The 21,980-nt window shown below is 45.2% G+C and overlaps 1 long non-coding RNA gene across 1 annotated transcript; it reads right to left on the bottom strand.

Moving 5' to 3' along the window:
- Window positions 1-849: 849 nt before the first annotated feature.
- LOC105740756 lies at window positions 850-21,954 on the bottom strand. Its single transcript, XR_001116835.2, has 2 exons — window positions 21,415-21,954; window positions 850-1,200 (listed from the first exon to the last, which is right to left on the bottom strand). It is a non-coding gene; the product is annotated as an uncharacterized LOC105740756 (long non-coding RNA).
- Window positions 21,955-21,980: the final 26 nt, after the last annotated feature.

Below are 21,980 nucleotides of genomic sequence, written 5' to 3'. Positions count from 1 at the left end.
TTCCATCTCCCCATTTGAATAGACAAACCATTCTTTGCTCCTATCTAAGAGATGGGTCTTACAAGCAGAAAGCAAAGTTTTTCAGTTTCAAAAGCCTGGGCCAGTGGTTCTCAAAGTATAGTCTCCAGACAACATCAGCATCACCTGGATACTTGTTAGAAAGGCAAATTCTTGGGCCCTACCCCAGACCTACTGAATCAGCACCTCTGGGGGTTGGGCTCCACGTTCTGTGTTTTAACAGGCCCTCCAGGTGACTCACATGTAGGCTGCAGATTGAAAACCACTGGTCTAGATCCTTAGTGAACTGGAGAGAACAAATTGGTAAAAGATTTAGGAGCAAACATCAGGAATCACAGCAAAGCTCCTTACCAAAGTTAGAAAAATATTCTCTAGGCTGAGGGATGAGGGGAGATAGAAGGGAAGTGATAAGACAGAGAGGTGGTGGGGACAGGAGGAGAGGGCTAGAAGTGAGTGCCAGCCTACGTTTTAGTAAGCCCCTTTGCCTATGCCAGACCACTGGGTTAGACCTGCCTTCTGGTCGGTGTCTAGTGAGGACTTATGCCTGACAGCAAGCAACAACCAGGACATTGTCTATTGGCTAACAGTCAGAGCAAAATGTTGGGTTTGTGTCCTCCCTATTCCATATGGACAGTCCTTCCTTACAACATCCTGGAATGCTCATTAACTCTTGAGAAGGAAGGTAAGGCCCTGGACCCCTAGTGACCTGATGGTTAAGGAAGGGAGAATAAGCCCTGCACTTGATCTTGGTGGGGATGAACAGAACCAACACAAGATTACCCCTGAGCCAGGGCAAGATAACACTCACCCCAATTATAATTACTACTTGTGTTGGAAATTGACACTCAGCATTTATTCCAGTCTCCTCCTGGGTTGCATTTCTATAACAGTTGAAAGCTTAGAGAGGCTAAAAAATTTAACTCTGCATTTCCCAGACTCCCTTCAAGTTGTGGATGTGCAGCTCACCATTGTGTTGCAGAAGGCGGAAGAAAGGCAGAGGCTCTTGGCCATCTTTTCTTGGCTTGCTTGGTCAAGCTTCATGTTGGTGGCAGCAGTGGTGGCTCTTCATTCCAACTTCCACATTTCTGGAGTGCAGCAACTTCGGCGTGTTCATGAGCTTAATAGCTCCAGTGACAGCCTCCTGACCCCTCAGCCCGCTAATCTGGGCTGAGGTTGTAACTCCTGGAGGGAGGGAAATGAGGGTCAGTTCTGTGGCATTCAGGTAGACATTCCAGAAGGCCCCAGCCTACATGCTTATTCCTTCAGTACTTTCAACTATTTCATGAGCACCAACTTCCCTGTATTAATTCCTTCTTTGCTAAAAAAACCCAGTCTGGGGCCAGGCGCGGTGACTCACGCCTGTAATCCCAGCAATTTGGGAGGCCAAGGTGGGTGGATCACCTAAAGTTAGGAGTTCGAGACCAGACTGGCCAACATGGCAAAACCCCGTCTCTACTAAAAATACAAAAAAAAATTAGCTGGGTGTGGTAGCGGGCGCCTGTAATCCCAGCTACTCAGGAGGCTGAGGCAGAAGAATGGCTTGAACCCAGGAGGCAGGGTTGCAGTGAGCCAAGATCACGCCATTGCACTCCAGCCTGGGTGACAGAGCAAGACTCTGTCTCAAAAAAAAAAAAAAAAATGGTTCATATTTCTTGCACTAAGGATATACTATTAAAAAAAAAATCTGCCTTGAAATTTAACTGGAGTGACAGATGGTTGCACAGAAATGCTTATGATTTCAGAAAATCAGGCCATATGCCAAGGAGCAGTAGCAGTACATGCAGTCCATGTGTCAGAGGCTCAGAGGTGAGAGTGCTCCCCACCCTGGCCTGGGTTAGGTTTTGGGGCAAGGTAGAACTTGAAGGAAATGTCTTCAAAGAGCAAGCACTGTGCTTTCTGGCTAGTTTTCCTGTTTCAGTTGACTTTGGCCTTGCCTTGCTCCCTGCTTCCTCTTTTCTGCCTCCATACCATCTCTTGTGCAACTCCGCTTACAGGGAACTCCCACCCCTGTCTCTTAAGAACCAAGCAAACCCCTTTTTCTTTTCCTCTTTTATCAGCCTGGCTCTTGTTTCAGAATACACATCTCCGTATGCTTCAAAGTAGTTTACAGTTTTCAGCAAGCATGACCATGTTGGCGTTACTTATTTCAGAATGTGAGCCCCTGTTGACTGCCAAGCATTATCCCATGTCCACGAGGACTCTCAACAATTGCTACGTTATTTGTTAGGGTAGCTTCAAGGCCCAGCTTCCACTGTCTGGAGGAGCTTCAAGAAGCTGAATATGGCAATGTCTGCTGTCCCTACCCAAAAAGTATTTGATTAGCTCTGTCCACAAAGAGCAGAAATTTGAGATGACCCCTTCTGGACCTGGAGAGCCAGCCTGAGACGAAACCTCCCTAGAAGAAGCTTTTTTTTTTTTTTTTAGACAGAGTCTTATTCTGTCGCCCAGGCTGGAGTGCAGTGGTGCGATCTAAGCTCACTGCAAGCTCCGCCTCCCAGGTTCACGCCATTCTCCTGCCTCAGCCTCCCGAGTAGCTGGGACTACAGGCACCTGCCACCACGCCCGGCTAATTTTTTGTATTTTTAGTAGAGATGGGGTTTTGGCATGTTGGCCAGGTTGGTCTTGAACTCCTGACCTCAGGTGATCCACCTGCCTCAGCCTCCAAAAGTGTTGGAATTACAGGCGTGAGCCACCGCGCCTGGCTGGAAGAAGCATTTTTTTATTTTCATTATTTTATTTATTTATTTATTTTTTTTTTTTGAGACAGAGTCTCGCTCTGTCGCCCAGGCTGGAGTGCAGTGGCACCATCTTTGCTCACTGCAAGCTCCGCCTCCCAGGTTCACACCATTCTCCTGCCTCAGCCTCCCGAGTAGCTGGGACTACAGGCACCTGCCACCACGCCCGGCTAATTTTTTGTATTTTTAGTAGAGATGGGGTTTTGGCATGTTGGCCAGGTTGGTCTTGAACTCCTGACCTCAGGTGATCCACCTGCCTCAGCCTCCAAAAGTGCTGGGATTACAGGCATGAGCCACTGCACCCGGCCTAGAAGAAGCATTTTTTATGTCAAATCTCAGACAGGGCAGGAGGGAACTGCTCTGGATTTTTTTTCTTATTATTATTATACTTTAAGTTCTGGGATACACATGCAGAATGTGCAGGTTTGTTACATAGGTATACATGTGCCATGGTGGTTTGCTGCACCCATCAACCCATCATCTAGGTTTTAAGCCCCGCATGCATTAGGTATTTCTCCTAATGCTATCCCTCCCCCTGCCCCCCACCCCCCAACAGGCCCTGGTGTATGATGTTCCCCTCCCTGTGTCCATGTGTTCTCATTGTTCAACTCCCACCTATGAGTGATAATATGTAGTATTAGGTTTTCTGTTCCTGTGTTAGTTTGCTGAGAATGATGGTTTCCAGCGTCATCCATGTCCCTGCAAAGGACATGAACTCATTCTTTTTTATGGCTGCATAGTATTCTATGGTGTATATGTGCCATATTTTCTGTATATGTGCCACATTTTCTTTATCCAATCTATCGTTGATGGAGATTTGGGTTGGTTCCAAGTCTTTACTATTGTAAATAGTGCTGCAATAAACATATGTGTGCATGTGTCTTTTTTTTTTTGAGATGGAGTCTCGCCCTGTCACCCAGGCTGGAATGCAGTGGTGTGATCTCGGCTCACTGCAACCTCCATCTCTCGGGTTCAAGCGATTCTCCTGCCCCAGCTTCCTAAGTAACTGGGATTACAGGCGCATGCCACTACGCCCAGCTAATTTTTGTATTTTTAGTAGAGATGGAGTTTCACTATGTTGGTCAGGCTGGTCTCGAACTCTTGGCCTCGTGATTGGCCAGCCTCGGCCTCCCAAAGTGCTGGGATTACAGGCATGAGCCACCGCATCCAGCCACATGTGTCTTTATAGTAGAATGATTTATAATCCTTTGGGTATATACCCAGTAATGGGATCGCTGGGTCAAATGGTATTTCTGGTTCTAGATCCTTGAGGAATCGCCACACGGTCTTCCACAATGGTTGAACTAATTTACACTCCCACCAACAGTGTAAAAGCGTTCCTATTTCTCCACATCCTGTCCAGCATCTATTGTTTCCTGACTTTTTAATGATCGCCATTCTAATTGGCATGAGATGGTATCTCATTATGGTTTTGATTTGCATTTCTCTAACGACCAGTGATGATGAGCTTTTTTTCGTATGTGCTCTGGAATTTTAGCAAACCCATATTTCTCCAAAGCTACACCAGCCATGAGCATTCTTAGAAGTGTGAGTTCCCAGTACCCCTTATCTAGTTGAAGGCCTTGTGAGGGTTTCTCACAGGACTCTTTGATTGGCTGTCTTTACTAAGTCACTGCACTAAAGCCTCAGCTCCTACCCAGAAAGCTCCTGTCCCTGGATTACTGTCTCCTTTTGGTGAGGTCAGAGCTGCACTTACAATCTGTTCCAATGGCTAATCCTGGTGAAAGAAATACTGCTTATATTAGCAGGGCTCCCAGAGAAACAGAACCAAAAGGATGTGTGTGTATATACATATAAAAATATTTATCTTAAGGAATTGGCTGATGTGATTGTGAAGGCTTGGCAAGTTTGAAATCTTACCAGGGAAGCCTCAGGAAAGCATTGCAGCTCAAGTCCAAAGGCAGTCTGCCAGTGAACCCTGAAGAACTGATGTTGCAGACGAAGTCCAACGGCAGCCTGCTGCAGAAGTCCCTCTTTGGGTGGGGGTTGGGGAGTGGGTGGATGTCAGCCTTTTGTTCTATTCAGGCCTTCAATCAATTGGATGGGGCCAGAATAATGTTTGACCAAGTATCTGGGCATTGTGGCCCAGCCAAGTTGACAGATAAAATTTTATTTATTTTTTTTGCCAAAGTTGCACTCTGTCGCCCAGGCTGGAGTGCAGTGGCATGATCTCGGCTCAGTGCAACCCCCGCCTCCTGAGTTCAAGCGATTCTCCTGCCTCAGCCCCCCAAGTAGCTGGGGCTAACAGGCATGTGCCACCATGCCCGGCTAATTTTTGTATTTTTAGTAGAGATGGGATTTCATTATGTTGGCCAGGCTGTTCTCAAACTCCCGACCTCAAGTGATCCCCCAACCTCGGCCTCCCAAAGTACTGGGATTACAGGCGTGAGCCACCGTACCCAGCCAATTTTATTTTATTGTATTGTATTTTTATTTTTTGAGATGGAGTCTCACTTTGTTGCCCAGGCTGGAATGCAGTAACACGATCTTGGCTCACTGCAACCTCCATCTCCCAGGCTCAAGCAATTCTTGTGCCTCAGCCTCCCTCAAGTTGACAGATAAAATTAACCATCACAGGGCCCTTGTTACTAAGTGACGGGAGAAATGTCTCGTGTTCTGGTGCTCTTAAGCCTCACCCTGCCTCTGCCACAGTCACTTCATTACAGGTTCCCCGAGTCTCTCTTCTCCCAACTCTAGGGACCTGATATGGCTTCCCTTGGGGGTCATGTATGAAATAGTAGGATGGAAAAGGGGTGCTGGGCTAGAAGTTAGCTAGAGAAATGCTGGCCTCAAAATCTGCTCTTCTTACTAATTTCCAGCCTGTATCTCTGGGCCAAGCCAGCCAGAGAACTCTCTTTTCCTTCAGGGTTACTTCCACAACAGCTTTCCACCCCCAGCTCGCAGAAGACATTTTCCCAGGCTTCACCAACATCTTATTTCTGGAGCCTAAGTTCAGCTAACTGCTGTCCTTCCAGCTGGTCAGCCCCAGCAGCCTCTAGCACATGTCCAAAGCCTCCTGAATCCACATGTGTGGTTGAGTTGAGCCACAGTGACATTAGTCATATTTTTTGTTGACTGAAAACAAGGGTAAGCTGTAACCAAGGACTCACTGTGGTTTTCAACTTAACTGTTGCTCACTAACTATAACAAGAAGGCTATGAAAAGGACCAAAATAGAAACTGTGTATATAGTAAGAGTAGAAGGCTGGGAGACCACAGTCTTTCTCTTCAATAATACAAGGTGGTTTGTCTCCTTCCATGGAAAGAAGCCATGTACACATCTTCCTCAGTGTCGCCTGAGTAATTCCTGACTTTTTTCTTTTAAATAACAGCTTTATTGAGATACAATTCATGTTCCATACAATTCATCCATTTAAAATGCACAATTCAATGGTTTTTACCATTTGGTTTCACAAAATTGTGCAACCATTAGCACAAACAACTTCAGAACATTTTAATCACCCACAAAAGAAACTTCATCCCCAAAAGCTGTCGTTCCCATTTATGCCCAAACACCTCAGGCCCTAGCCAACCACTAATCTGCTTTCTGTCTCTGTGGATTTACCTATTCTGGATATTTTATATAAGTGGAATCATATAACACATGATTCTGGGTGGGCATAGTGGCTCACACCTGTAATCTCAACACTTTGGGATGCCAAGGTGGGAGGATCACTTGAGGTCAGAAGTTCAAGACCAGCCTGAGCAACATAGCAAGACCTCCCCCAAAATACATAGTCCTGACTGATTTTTATAAAGGTGAAATAAGTTTAGATTTTGTCATGATAGCAAGATAACCAAACCAAGCACTCACTTCCCAAGGATAGCTGGTCACATTGCTCATCTTAATGGAATAAGCAGAAAAGCAGCTAAGCAGTAACAAAGAAATACCGGTTGCGTGTAAATTTGACTTACAATCAAAGGAGGTCCTAAGAGGAGTTTGGTGGCCAAGGCATTTGGAATCACACGGAGAGCCTACTGAACAGTTCAGTCTGGCAACCCAGGTGGCAAATTTTCTGGAGTCCAGTTGTATCTTTTAAGCTATGTTTCTTAGGGAATTCTCTTACACCTTGCAATTTTCTTCCAAAGGCAGATATGGTAAGCATGAAATAGATATTTTTATTTATTTCCATATCTTGATTGAGTAAGAAAAGGGTGTAGAGTGTGTAAAATCAAACATGTACTTTAGGGGAATCACAAAATCAGAGCCTGAACCAAGGGCAAAGAGTCCAAATCTTGCTAACCTACAATATTGTGCACTTGGTAAATTATAAGCAAGAAAGTGCCAAAAATTAAACTAAGTGCCTTGAAGTGGCAAGACAAGCTAGCTATTTAAAACAAAAAGCTAATCAGCCAGCTTTCAAATTGCCTTTCTCTGGACACTGGGTTATGGTTTTGCTTTCTCAACGTTTGAGAATTATAAAATGTTAAAAGAAATGTAACAGGGCCAGGCACGGTGGCTCATGCCTATAATCCCTGCACTTTGGGAGGCTGAGGTGGAGAGACCACTTGAGTCCTGGAGTGACAGAGAAACATGGTGAAAACCCATTTCTACCCAAAATACAAAAGTGCCAAAAGAAAAAAAAATTAGCTGGGCATGGTGGTGTTCACCAGTAATCCCAGCTACTCAGGAGAATGAGGTGGGAGAATCACCTGAGCCCAGGAAATCAAGGCTGCAGTGAGCCATGATCACACCACTGCACTTCAGCCAGGGCAACAGAGCAAAACCTTGTCTTAAAAAAAAAAAAAAAGATAACATAAGAACTGAAGGATCCTTTGGTAAGTATATGAGAATCTGCATGTCTGACAAAGCTCACTACAGGCCAGCCCATTGGAAAAAGGTACTGCCCAGATAAGCAAACTTGAGCTTGAGGGGAAAGAATGACAATTTATGTAACAGCAATGACTGAAGTGAGAGGAAAGGGAGGAGAAGTGTGGAGAATATCCCTGAGAGTGGCTTGTTCTAAGCCACTGCTTGGAAGTTATATCCTCTCTCAATAAAGTACTCCAATTATAGTCCAGTGAGAAAATGCCATATTACTTTCTGGGATAGCCCCATGCTTGGTCGAAGAGGAATGAAGAAAACAAATCATTCAGTTTATCTAGTCAATTAAACTAGAAGGACTTGGTGCAGTGGTAATCCTAGTGCACGCCTGTAATCCTAGTGCACTGGGAGGCTGAGACAGGAGGATTACTTGAGCCCAGGAGTTCCAGGATACAGTAAGCTAAGATCGTCCACTGCACTGCCTGGGTGACAGGTGAGACCTTGTCTCTAAAAAATAAAAATAAAAATTGGCTTGATGTGGTGGCTCATGCCTGTAATCCCAGCATTTTGGGAGGCCAAGGTGGGTGGATCACTTGAGGTCAAGAGTTCAAGACCAGCCTGGCCAACATGGTGAAACCCCATCTCTACTAAAAATACAAAAATTAGCCGGGTTTGGTGGTGTGTGCCTGTAATCTCAGCTACTTGGGAGGCTGAGGCACGAGAATCACTTGAACCCAGGAGGCAGAGGTTGCAACGAGCCGAGATCGCACCACTGCACTCTAGCCTGGGTGACAGAGTGAGACTCCATCTCAAAAGAAAAAATAAATAAATAAAATAACAACAAATAAGTAGATGAATATAGATTCTAATTTTTCTAACTAAGGAAAAAATTAGATCATGGTAATCATTGTACATACCACCTTATACTGTTTTATAATCTCTCACTTGTGATAGCCTTATCTCCTCATCTGCATTTTAATTTTTTTTTTTTTTTTTTTTTGAGACAGAGTCTCACTCTGTCACCCAGGCTGGAGTACAGTGGTGGGATCTCAGCTCACTGCAACCTCCCCCTCCTGGGTTCAAGTGATTCTCCTGCCTCAGCCTCCTGAATGGCTAGGATTACAGGCACTTGCCACCATGCCTGGCTAATTTTTGTATTTTTTTGTAGAGACGGGGTTTCACCATGTTGGCCAGGCTGGTCTTGAACTCCTGACCTCAAGTGATCCACCTGCCTTGGCCCCCAAAGTGCTGGGATTGCAGGTGTGATAGCCACTGTGCCTGGCTCACATCTGCATTTTAATCTGGAAGGTAGGATTGTACATTTTCCTTTCCTGCTATTCCCCATGGCACCTAGAATACAGGGTCAGAGGGCACTCAGCCACTGCTGGCTGATGCGTTGAAGCAAGGAAGCTACACAGAGCAGAGAATTGGCAGGCAGAGAACAGACAAGGGCCAAAAAGAAAATTTTCAACGAATTTCAAAACCAACTTGCAGCTTATCAATAATTGATTTTAGCACCTTGAAATCCATTCTAAGGCCCAGAAGCATTTTAGAAATTAATACCATGAAACGTGTTACACATTTTCATGAATTAAAGCAATGTCACAGTTTTATAGGGAATTTATATTCTAAGAAACCATTTGTATAATTCTTTGAAAATCTAGAAATTTTCTTTTTCTTAGGTGGATGCAAAGGTGTTAAATGCAGTTGAATATATTGACCAGAAAAGAAAATATTACAGCCCTTTGTTGAAGAAGAATTTTCTCATACTGGAAAGAAAAAAAAAAAGAAAGAAACTTCAAAAACTTCATGCTGCTTTCTGAAGCACTCCAGCCAAAGAAAATAATGCAGGTATCAAGTTGGATTAGCTCAGATGACTACAAAATGGTAAGTACATTCAGATATGGGAGATTATGGTAAATAAAGGGATTAGTATCTGCCCAAAAGAGAAGGTAGATGCTGGGGCCCAGAGTGAGGAGGCTTTGAACCACAAAAGCAAAAGAAATGCAAGATAAACCCAAAATCAAAATTAGAAAGTGGAAATTGGAGGATCTTGTGAAATGTTTCATTATTTGAAGTCCCTCCCCTCCCTGCTGCAATGTACTGGCCAGCAATTCCTCAGTCAATGACTCTCATCTTGAGATGCTCAAGAGAATAACAAGGGACTGGATGCAGCAGCATGTGCCTGTAGTCCCAGCTACTTGGGAGGAGGTGGGAGGATGGCTCCAGCCCAGGAGTTAGAGGCAGCGGTGAACTGAATAGCCACTGCACTCCAGTCCGGGCAACATAGCAGGAGTGTTATGTTGAAATGAAAATTAAAAAAAAAAAAAAGTGACTGGGCTGGGCGGCTTACACCTGTAATCCCAGCACTTTGGGAGGCTGCTGCAGACAGAATTCAAGGCCAACCAGGGCAACATAGAGAGACCTCGTCTCTACAAAAAAATACAAAAATTAGCCAGGCGTGGTAGTCCCAGCTACTAGGGTGGCCGAGGTTGGAGGATCACCTGAGCCTGAAAGGTCGAGGCTGCAGTGAGCCATGATTGTGCCACTGCACTCCAACCTGGGGGATGGGGTGAGATCCTGCCAAAAAAAAAAAAAAAAAAAAAAAAAAGGAGAGAGAATGACCAGGGAACTATTTGAAAAGTCAGCTGTCAGATGCCAGGGCTCAGCTCAGACCTACTGAATCTGGGACACATTTTCTAGTACTGATATTTTTCAAAAAGCACATGAGGTGGGGTGGGCACCGTGGCGCATGCCTGTAATCCCAGCACTTTGGGGGGCCAAGGCGGGTGAATCACCTGAGGTCAGGAGTTCAAGACCTCCTGGCCAACATGGTGAAACCCCGTGTCTATTAAAAACACAAAAATTAGCCAGGCGTGACAGTGGGCACCTGTAATCCCAGCTACTTGGGAGGCTGAGGCAGAAGAATCTCTTGAACCCAGGAGGCAGAGGTTGCAGTGAGTTGAGATTATGCCACTGCACTCTAGTCTGGGTGACAAGAGTGAGACTCTGTCTCAGAAAAAAAAAAAAAAAGCACACCAAGTGATTCTGATGCAGTTGGGGATCTCTGGATCGTTGCTTTCAGTATTGCTAAAAGAGACCATTGCTATGGACTGAATCATGTCCCCCTAAAATCCATATGTTGAAGCCCTAACCCCAATGTGACTGTATTTGGAAATGGAGCCTTGGGAGATAATTAGGTTTTAATGAGGTCATGGTGGGGGAGTCGTGGTGTTGGAATTAGTCCCCTTATAAGAGGAAGAGAGACCAGTGCTCTCTCTCCACCAAATGAGAATATAGCAAGAAGGTGGCGTCTGCAAGCCAGAAAGAGATTCCTCACCCAGAACCAAATCACTGGCTCTTTGATCTTGGACTTCCCAGCCTCCAGAAATGTAAGAAATAAATGTCTGTTGTTTAAGCCACCCAGTCTATGGTATTTTGTTATGGAAGCCCAAGTTGATGAATACAATCAGCCATTAGGTAGATATATAAAGTCAAACCCCCTCTATAATGCCGGGAAAGCAGCAGCCATCACAACACAGAGTTTTTCAAGTAGCTTAAAGTCATATTCTGTACACAAGTTCAAACTATATCATGCTAGCCTCTGGGAGGCTCAGGTGCAGATACTGAGGAGAGTGTCTAAGTCATTGTTGGGTAGGAATGGATTCTGCAAAAATAAACTCTTCATTGAAACTTTGTCCTAGGCAGACTCCCTATTTCTTTTTGTGGCACTTAACATCTTTTTCTCCTTATGATTCATCTGTGTACATGCTTTCTTCACTACTGATCATGGGCTTCAAGGAGGCAGCACCATGACTGATACATTTCTGTAGCCTGGGAATTTAACACTAAGCAGTCTTTTTTTCTTCTTCTTCTTTTGAGACGGAGTCTTTCTCTGTTGCCAGGCTGGAGTGCTGTGGCACGATCTCGGCTCACTGCACCTCCGACTCCCTGATTCAAGCAATTCTCCTGCCTCAGCCTCCCAAGTAGCTTGGATTACAGGCACGTGCCACCACACCCAGATAATTTTTGTATTTTTAGTAGGGATGGGGTTTCACTATGTTGGCCAGGATGGTCTCAAACTCCTGACCTCGTGATCCGCCTGCCTTGGCCTCCCAAAGTGCTGGGATCACAGGCGTGAGCCACCGTGCCCGGCCTACACTAAGTAAGCACTCTTAAATAGACAGGGACTCTTAAAAGACAAAACAAAACAAAAAAACATAACCACAATAACATTCTCAAACCTAAAATAACAAACCATAAATATGAACAGACATCCAGTCAGTATTCAAATTTTCCCAACTGTCTCATGAATAATATTTTTGTTTTTGTTTTCTGAATCAGGATCCAAATAAGGCCCACACGTTGAATTTGCATTTGTATGATATATCTCTCATCTCTTTAACCTAAAAATTCCCTTTCTTTTTCCTTCTTGCAACCTTGTTGTTGTTATAAAAGCCAGATCATTTGTCCTCTAGAGATTTCCACATTTTAGAGTTTTTTTATTTTCTTTTGACTTTTCTGTGGTATCAGATTCCCTTAACATGTTCCCAACTAAGGTCCTTTTCTGGGAGGGAGCAAAAAAGCTTCTGCACTGCTTACCATTGTTGCATAACAAATTATCCAAAAACTCAGTAGCTTAAGCAACTTTTAAATTTTGCTCATAATTTTATGGGTCAGGAATTTGGGAAGGGAATCCGGGACACTCCATGGTGTCTGGGACCTTAGTTGGGGCTAAAACTCAAACTGTACACACAGCAATGTCAATATTACAACTACAACATAGAATGCAGTTTTAGATTTCTTTGACGTTTGTTACAGGCTGAACTGTGTCTCCTCCCTTCCCTTGCCCCCCTCCCCAAATTAACACGTTGAAGTATCTCAGAATGTGACTGTATTTGGAGATGGGATCTTCAAAGAGGTAATGAAGGTTAAATGAGCTCTCTATGGTGGGCTCTAATCCAATATGACTACTGTCTTTTTTTTTGAGATAGAGTATTGCTCTGTTGCTCATTGCAACCTCCACCTCCTGGGTTCAAGCGATTCTCCTGCCTCAGCCTCCTGAGTATCTGGGACTACAGACATGCGCCACCACGCCTGGCTAATTTTTGTATTTTTAGTAGAGGCGGGGTTTCACACTATGTTGGGCAGGATGGTCTCAATCTCTTGAACTTGTGATCTGTCTGCCTCGGCCTCCCAAAGTGCTGGGATTCCAGGTGTGAGCTGACTAGTGTCTTTATAAGAAGAAGAGATGAGGACACAGATGTGCACAGAGAGAAGACCATGTAAAGACACAGGGAGAAGGCAGTCATCTACATACCAAGGAGATAGGTATCAGAAGAAACCAACTCTGCCCACACCTTGACCTTGGATATCTAACCTCTGGAACCGTGCAGAAGCCAGTTTCTGTTGTTTAAGACACCAAGTGTGTGGTGCTTCTTATGGCAGCCCCAGCAAACTAATATACTGTTTCCATTCATCTTTAGGCTATATTACAGTAGAGATCGCTTACTGTATTTTAAAGTTACTTAAAATAATTCCTCTCTGTAAAATTAAATCACTAATTCAATACACAGTTAAATTTATTTGTTTCAATTGCATTCAGTTTTTAGGAATTTCTTTTTTGCCCCCATCTTTATTAAATTTTATTTTTATTTTTATTTTTTGAGACAGGGTCTCACTCTGTTGCTCCGACTGGAGTGCAATGGAGCCGCCTCTGCAACCTCTGCCTCCTGGCCTCATTTCAGCTTCCCAAGTAGCTGGGAGTATGGGCACCTGCCGCTACACCCAGTTAAATTTTTCATTTTTTGTAGAGATGGAGCTTCACCATGTTGCCCAGGCTGGTCTTAAGCTCCCGGGCTCAAGCGATCCACCCGCCTCGGCCTCCCAAAGTATTGAGATTATAGGTGTGAGCCACTGTGCCCGGTCCATCTTTATTAAATTTTGTTTTATAATTATGTAAAACATATCCAGGTGGGTACAGTGGCTCATGCCTGTAATCCCAGCACTTTGGGAGGCCAAGTCGGGCGGATCATGAGGTCAGGAGATTGAGACCATCCTGGCTAACACAGTGAAACCCCGTCTCTACTAAAAATACAAAAAATTAGCCGGGTGTGGTGGCGGGCGCCTGTAGTCCCAGCTACTCGGGAGGCTGAGGCAGGAGAATTGCTTGGACCTGGGAGGCGGAGGTTGCAGTGAGCCGAGATTGCACCATTGCACTGCAGCCTGGGGGACAGAGCAAGACTCTCAAAAAACAAACAAACAAACAAACATATCCATGGTTCCAATGACAAACCTACAAAATGAGGCACATTCAGGGAAGTCAAGTCTAGTTTCCATTTTTCTCCCTTCTACTCTCTTCCCCCATCTCCTAGATAACTACTTTTACTGGTGTTTGGCTTATGTTTCCACTTTTTAAATATATATTTATTTATATTTTGAGACAGAGTCTCACTGTGTCACCCACCATGATCTCGGCTCACTGCAACCTCTGCCTCCCAGGTTCAAGAGATTCTTGTGCCTCAGCCTCACAAGTAGCTGGGATTACAGGTGCCCACCACCAAGCATGGCTAATTTTTGAATTTTTAGTAGAGATGGGGTCTTGCCACGTTGGCCAGGCTGGTCTTGAGCTCCTGACCTCAGGTGATCCACCCACCTCAGCCTCCCAAAGTGCTGGGATTACAGGTGTGCACCACCATGCCTGGCCTCCAGTTTTTTAAAAAAGTCACATACATACATGTAGTTGTATTTCTCCTTCTTAGATAGCATACTCTATACACCATTCTGCACTTTGTTTTTTTCACTTAATATACACCATAGGTTATACTAATACACAGAACTACTTCTCATTCCTTTTTACAGCTGCACAATATTACTTGTGTAGATGTCCCCTATAGGTGGACATTTGCATTTTTTCTAGTCTTTTGCTGTTACATAAAGTGTGCATATAGCGTCCTTGCATGTCTGAGACTTTAGGATGAAATCTGATTAATTTGCCAGGGTCCACGTCTATCCCTGTCTCAAAGTGGGCTATTTCTATAACTTACCCTGATTGTTAAGGTATTACATTTTTCATTTTTTCTTATCTCACTTTGCATGAGAAATAGAGTATGAATAACTCAAGCTCCCATATTCAAAATAACAGGCATCGAGGGGCTTTTGAAGGAAAAAAAAAAAAGCAGCAATCAACATTTCTGTGGGTTACTATTCAGCAACCTGTGGTCCACCTCCAACCTCCACCAAGAAGACCAGTCAATGATTATACAAATGCCTCTAGTTCCGTATTCCATAGATTTGCCCTACCTAGATCTACAAAAAAAGTGAGACCACATCCCCTTAGGCAGCATCTTACCATTGCTGTGTGTTGAGGCACCTGCTCCATTCACTTACATATTCAACAAATATTTTATAAATGTGGACTATGTACCACATGTTGTGCCAGGTGCTGAAGACGAAGCAGTGGGTGAGATAAACCCAGTATCCATCCTCCTGGAGATCAGACAGTGGCTCTTAGCTTCTGTGATTGGCTGAAGCCATTTTTTGTTCAACACATGAAAGAGCACTTGGATATTCTTTCCCAAAGACCTCATAGCCTCAAAAATACCAAAATACCACCATCTTCCCAAGGTGAACACTAGACTGTGAGTTTCTCCTCATTTTATGGAAAGTGACGGGAAAACACCCAGATGATTTTGCAATACCCCTGGTGCTTCATTCTCAGGGGCAAAATTGGGCATAAAACCTAGGTATCTAGATCGTGTCTCCAAAGGAAGCAATTGCTCTAATTCTGATAACCAGCCTTTCCTTTACTTGCCTTTCTTTTTTTTTTTTTTTTTTTCTGAGACAAGGTCTTGCTCTGTCACCCAGGCTGGAGTGCAATGGCATGATCTCGGCTCACTGCAACCTCCGCCTCCTGGGTTTAAGTGATTCTCAGGCCTCAGCCTCCAGAGTAGCTGGGATTACAGGTACACACCACCACACCCAGCTAATTTTTGTATTTTTGGTAGAGATGGGGTTTCATCATGTTTGCCAGCCTGGCCTCAAACTCCTGGCCTCAAGCAATCCGCTCGCCTCGGTCTCCCAAAGTGCTGGGATTACAGGCGTGAGCCACCGTGCCCAGCCTACATGCCTCTTCTAAATCAATCATGTTTCACGATTGCAAATTTTGCATTTATTTTGTGCTGGACTCCCAAGTTCTTTTATAATAAACAATAGTCACCATTTATTAAATATTCACTAGGTTCCAGGCATCCAGGCTAAGCCCTTTACACTAAATCATGTAGTCTTCCCAATTATAAGTACCATCATGATAGCCATTGTATAGAGGAGAACACTGAGGCTTAGAGAGGGTCAATAAAATTCCCGAGGTCACACATCTAATAAGAGCAGACATGACTAGAGAAGTCACATCAATAGAGGTGCAGAAGTCTCTGGTATGATGAATAAGCTATAGCTCAAGTATTAATAGTAATCACTAACTTCTTTTTTTTTTTTTTTTTTTGAGATGGAGTCTCTGTTGCCCAGGCTGGAGTGCAGTGGCACAATCTTGGCTCACTGCAACCCCCACCCCCCAGGTTCAAGTGATTCTCCTGCCTCAGCCTCCAGAGAAGCTGGGATTACAGTGCCCACCACCATGCCCAGCTAATTTTTGTATTTTTAATAGAGATGGGTTTTTGCCATGTTGGTCAGGCTGGTCTCAAACTTCTGACCTCAGGTGATCCTCCCACCTCGGCCTCCCGAAGCGCTGGCATTACAGGCATGCATGAGCCACTGTGCTCGGCCTGTAATCACTAACTTTTGTTGAGCACTTACTATTGTGCCAGGTACTAAGTGCTTTACATGTATTTATTAGAAGGGAAAAAGATTCTTCCTCATCCCTTACATTTCCTTCCCTGTGGAAGAAGCTTCTCTGGCATGAGATTTCTGACCTGTCTCCCTGCTCTTTGACTCACTCCTGCCCAGGAGGGCTGTGGTGGTAGTGAAGAGGGTGGTACAGGAAGAGGAGCAACTTCTCAATGGTGAGGCTGGGGAGGAACTGGAGATGCATAGCTCAGCCCATCTCTGTCCTCTTGGCAGCCATCCTCCTCCAGAGCATGCTTTGGGCTCTGCTCTCCCAGGCTCCACTGTTTACAGGGACAGTTTCCAACTGGGAGGCATGCCCGAGCCTGCGTGGGTACCCTGCCTAATTCTGGCATTCACTTACCCACAAATGTAAACCACGGACTCCTATATAAAATGTATCAGTGATAAAGTTGATGTTTTGATCCCATTTGCTTTTTTTTTTTTTTTTTTTTGAGATGAAGTCTCATTCTGTCACCCACGCTGGAGTGCAGTGGGGCGATCTCAGCTCACTGCAACCTCCACCTCCTGGGTTCAAGCGATTCTACTGCCTCAGCCTTCCGAGTAGCTGGGATTACAGGTGTGCACCACCACACCCAGCTAATTTTTGTATTTTCAGTAGAGACAGGGTTTCTCTATGTTGGCCAGGCTGGTCTTGAATTCCTGACCTCAAGTGATCTGCTTGCCTTGGCCTCCTAAAGTGCTGGGATTACAGGAGTGAGCCACTGCTCCCGGCCAATCCCATTTGTTTTTATTTCTCCTTGCCCAGCTCTTAATTACTCAGAACTTGGGAAGGGAAGAGAGGTTTCCTCTATTATATTCTCTTGAATCTCCAAACTATTAACTCATTTAATCCTAACAAAAATTCCATTAGAGGACAGGGAGCAATGGCTCATGCCTGTAATCCTAGCACTTTGAGAGGTGCAGTTGGGAGGATCTCTTGAGGCCAGGAATTCGAGACCATCCTGGGCAACACAGTGAGACCCTGTCTCTACCAAAAATTTAAAAAAAGAAAAAGAAAAAGGAATTCCATTAGAAAAGTACTCTTATTATCCTCTCAGATGAGGAAACTGAGCATTTGGCCTTTTGGTTGAAATACAAATATTTGCTCTCAGTCCAGGATCAGATGAAATTAAAGCATATAAGAGTGTTTGCAAACTGTTAAAGCTATGTATACAGAAGGCAATGAGGGTGGTGGTTCTGGCTTTCACACCCACTGGCAGTAGGACTCTGAGCAAGTACTTTCCGGACTTTAGTTCCTTTATCAGGAAAGTGAGGGGTGGGACAGGCTGATCTGTGCAGATCTTTCCTGTTCTAACGCCTGTGACCACGAATCAGTGATGACTAGCCATTGACTGTTTTCTCCTGGCTTCCTCTGCGTCATTGAGGACTTTTGGATGCTGACTTTTCCCGATTGAGCTAGGCCCAGTCCCTGGGGAACACATGCCACCTGAAACTCCCCCTCATTGAATGGGCTGGGCTCAGTCATCTTAGGTTTGCTGCTCGGTTGCCTTTGGTTGCTGCAGCAACATAACACACGCCCACACTTCCGTTTCTGAGAGTGCGATGAAGGCTGATCTCCTCCTGTCGGCCACAGGGGCTCTCCCAGGCCCTGCCGCTCACAGTACTTCCTGGCTTCCTCACAAGGCCACACGACGGGAGGGGGAAGGAAACCCACTAGTCATTCCTGGGGGGTTGTGGGAGTTGAAGTGAATACTTTCCCAGAAAAAAAAAAAAAAAAAAGCACATCTCTATCAGGTCAGCACTGAGGGGCTAAAATCTCAAGAGATTCACTCCTGGCTCACTCCTGTAATCCCAACACTTTGGGAGGCCGAGGCCACCTGAGGTCAGGAATTTGAGACAAGCCTGGGCAACATGGTGAAACTCTGTCTCTACTAAAAATACAACAAATTAGCTGGGTGTAGTGGCAGGCACCTGTGATCCCAGCTATTCGGGAGGCTGAGGCAGGAGAATTGCTTGAAAGAGGGAGGTGGAGGTTGACGTGAGCCAAGATAGTGCCGCTGCACTCCAGCCTGGGCAACAGAGTGAGACTCTGTCTCAAAATAAAATAAAATAAAATAAAATAAAATAAAATAAAATAAAATAAAATAAAGACTGATTTAGAACAGTGTTTGTGAACAGGATTTCTGCTTGCTGACACTGTTGGAAGAGCCTGTGTTTTTGAAATGATTGACGTCATGAAATCTAGTTTGGTCACCAGGATATGGGGTTGACAAAGACCTTGTGGCAGGCCTTTACTATAAGTTTCATCTAATTCTGAAATTCAGTGGTTTCACACCGGAAGTGAGCAAAATAACAAAGAACAGAAAGTGGAAAAAACATTCTGCCCTAGTGGAAACTATCTTTTGCCCACCTGCATTCCTGCAAAATAGCAGTCAAATTAGCCCAGATACCTACCTTTGAGGGGGTCCCCATATGGTGTATCTCCCAAAGGGATTTTGTCGATGAATTTAATGCCCCAGTTATTCAGAAGAGAGTTCTAAAGGCATTATTAGGGGAACCTGAGGTTGTTTCTCTCTGCCTCCATAACACAATAGCTCACTCTTTTGCACACCTGAATAAGGAAACTACACTGGGATCAGGAAATAAGGGCACAGCCAGGGCAGATTCTGAACCAATGCAAGAAAACCTTTAAATGCAATTACCAGGATAGTTCTCCCATTGAGAGGAACAGGATGTGTGCTGGCTTTAGCCAAAAGGAATGGGCGAGATAAGATGAGCACAAGTTTTGAACATGCAAAAGGATGAGGTGACCAGAGGGAAAAGGCGAGCAGCCAGGATAAGAAGACTCCTCTGTCCTTCTGACCCTTGCCCTCACAGGACCTGCTCCCACCAGCAACCAGCAGACACTTCCTCACTTAGGTGGCGGACTGAGGCTGTGGCCCTTGATGGCATTGTTCCCAGAATGGAAAATGTGGGTGTTGGCAACCATATCAAAGGCGTCTGATTGTTTAGAAACCTTTACAGCTCTGATCACCAGACCGCAAAGCCCAAGGGGCGGGCGTTCAAGGCCTGTGGAAACTTTGGAACAATAGACTTGGCCCCCTGCCTATCTGTTTTCGTGGCTTTCTGAAAGAGGTAGACGGGGCCTCCAGCTACTCTATGCTCCAGCCCAACCATCAACCTATCAATCTTCTTCAAGCCGGTTCTCGCAAGCCAGCACTGGTTAGAGATAGGAGCTGAGATGAGTGCACTCTGCTCTTTAGAGACCGAGACTAGATTGAGATGAAGGAGGTACTGGATCAGTGTACAAAGTCCAATGGGTGCCAAAAGACTCAGCAACCATGATAAACAATATTTTAATGCAACCATTTAAAAAATAAAAATTAATAAAAAATTATCCATGATGAACAAAATATCAAAAATTTTAAAAGAACTGCACTAAAATATTTATCTTGTTTACTGAGTTTTTTGGTGGCCCCTTAAATTTTGCACCCATGGGCCTGGCATTGTGGCTCACACCTGTAATCCTAACACTTTGGGAGGCTGAGGTGGGTGGATCACCTGAGGTCAGGAGTTCAAGACCAGCCTGGCCAACACAGTGAAACCCGTCTCTGCTAAAAATACAAAAATCAGCTGGCTGTGGTGGCACACACCTTTAATCCCAGCTAGTCGGGAGGCTGAGGCAGGAGAATCGGCCTGAACCTGGGAGGCAGGCAGCCGAGATCGCTCCACTGCACTGCAGCCTGGGTGACAGAGTGAGACTCCATCTCAAAAAAAAAATAGAATTTTGCACCCATGTTGAGTGCCTCCTATGCCTCACTCTAGTCCCTGCTCTGCTGTGAAATGGTGTGCTGTTGACAGCCACTCAGAAACATGAAACATTGAAATGCTCATTTTGATTATCAGGAGGTGAGGGTTCTCCAGGATGTGTGGAATGTGTTGCCCAGATAACCCAGGCCATGTTGCTTTTTTGTCTTTCTTTTTTAGAGACAGTGTATCACTCTTTCACCCAGGCTGTAGTGCAGTGGGACAGTCATAGCTTGCTGCATTACTTCAACTCAAGCAATCCTGCTGCCTCACCCTTCTAAGTAGCTGGGACTACAGACGCAAACCACCAGCTAATTTTCTAATTTTTTTTTTTTTTTTTTTTAGATGGAATCTCACTCTGTCACTCAGGCTGGAGTGCAGTGGCACGGTCTCGGCTCACTGAAACCGCCACCTCCTGGGTTCAAGTGATTCTCCTGCCTCAGTCTCCCGAGTAGCTGGGATTACAGGCATGCGCCACCACACCGGGCTAATTTTGTATTTTTAGTAGAAATGGGGTTTGTCTATGTTGGTCACGCTGGTCTCGAACTCCTGACCTCAGGTGATCTGCCTGCCTCAGCCTCCCAAAGTGCTGGGATTACAGGCGTGAGCCACCGTGCCTGGCCTCTAACTTTTTATAGAGATGGGGCCTCACTATGTTCCCTGGGCTGGACTCAAATTCTTGGCCTTAAGCGATCCTCCTACCTTGGCCTCCCAAAGGGTTGGGATTACAGGCATGAGCCACTGTGCCTGGACACATGTTTCTTAAGACCTAGATGTTGAAGTTACAGGCTCCAGATACCTAACAATTATGCCAGGGAATATAACTGTAAAGCTGCCTAGAAGAGCTGCAGTCCAGGCTACCCGAACCTTCCATGGGGGACTGGGGCAAGCGTCTGGGGGAGGCGGTTGCCTGTTTGGTATCATCTAAAAAGGACTAGAAAGGTTCATTTCTCTAAGCGTCTCTTCTAGGCATGCCATCAGTAGAGTTGTCAATCCTTTGGCTCTTGTAATTGTCTTGGTTTTAAAGAACCTTCCATTAAAATAATATAACTATCTCTGTGGTTATTATTGGCAGAGATCTTAGCAGAGTCTTACTTATTCATTCATTCAACAAACATTGAGCACCACATACCAGGAATGCCCAGTCTAATGAAAGTGGCAAGGTGGAGGTCAGGGCAGGATGGCAGAGGGGCCACTCATTCGATTCTGATCTGCTTCCACCCGGGACTGCAACTGAGGAAGAGCAAGATTCAGAGCAGGTGCCTACCTGGGATCACAAGAAAGAGGTGCAGGAAGAGACAGGGAGAGCCCTCAAAACACTTCTCACTCCTTTCAGATGTACCTGGGCTATGCAGGGCTAGAGGAGGCAGCCAGCGATGGGCTTTGATTCATGGAGGTCTTGTTGCACAACTCTGGAGGTGGGGGCGCCATTCTCATAGAATACAATGTACCACTCAGGCATTGCACAGTTTTGGGAAAGTTCTGTCTCGGGGAAGTGAAGACTATCAGTAAGGTGGCAGGGGAGGAGAGTTTTCCCCTGAGGATATGCAGCTGTGCACCTGGGGGTTCTGTGGGTGGGATCCTGCTGTGTCCGGAATTGGTGGGTTCTTGGTTTCACTGACTTCAAGAATGAAGCCGTGGACCCTCGCGGTGTTACAGTTCTTAAAGGCGGCATGTCCAGAGTTTCTTCCTTCTAGTGGGGTTCGTGGTCTCCCCGGCTCAGGAGTGAAGCTGTGGACCTTCGCGGTGAGTGTTACAGCTCTTAAGGCGGAGCGTCTGGAGTTGTTCCTTTCTCCTGGTGGGTTCGTGGTCTCGCTGGCTTTAAGAGTGAAG

The sequence above is a fragment of the Nomascus leucogenys genome, chromosome 13, assembly GCF_006542625.1.
Source record: "Nomascus leucogenys isolate Asia chromosome 13, Asia_NLE_v1, whole genome shotgun sequence".
Classification (NCBI taxonomy): domain Eukaryota; kingdom Metazoa; phylum Chordata; class Mammalia; order Primates; family Hylobatidae; genus Nomascus; species Nomascus leucogenys.
The sequence above is the reverse complement of the archived record's forward strand: the minus strand, read 5'-3'. Positions and strand labels throughout refer to the sequence as shown.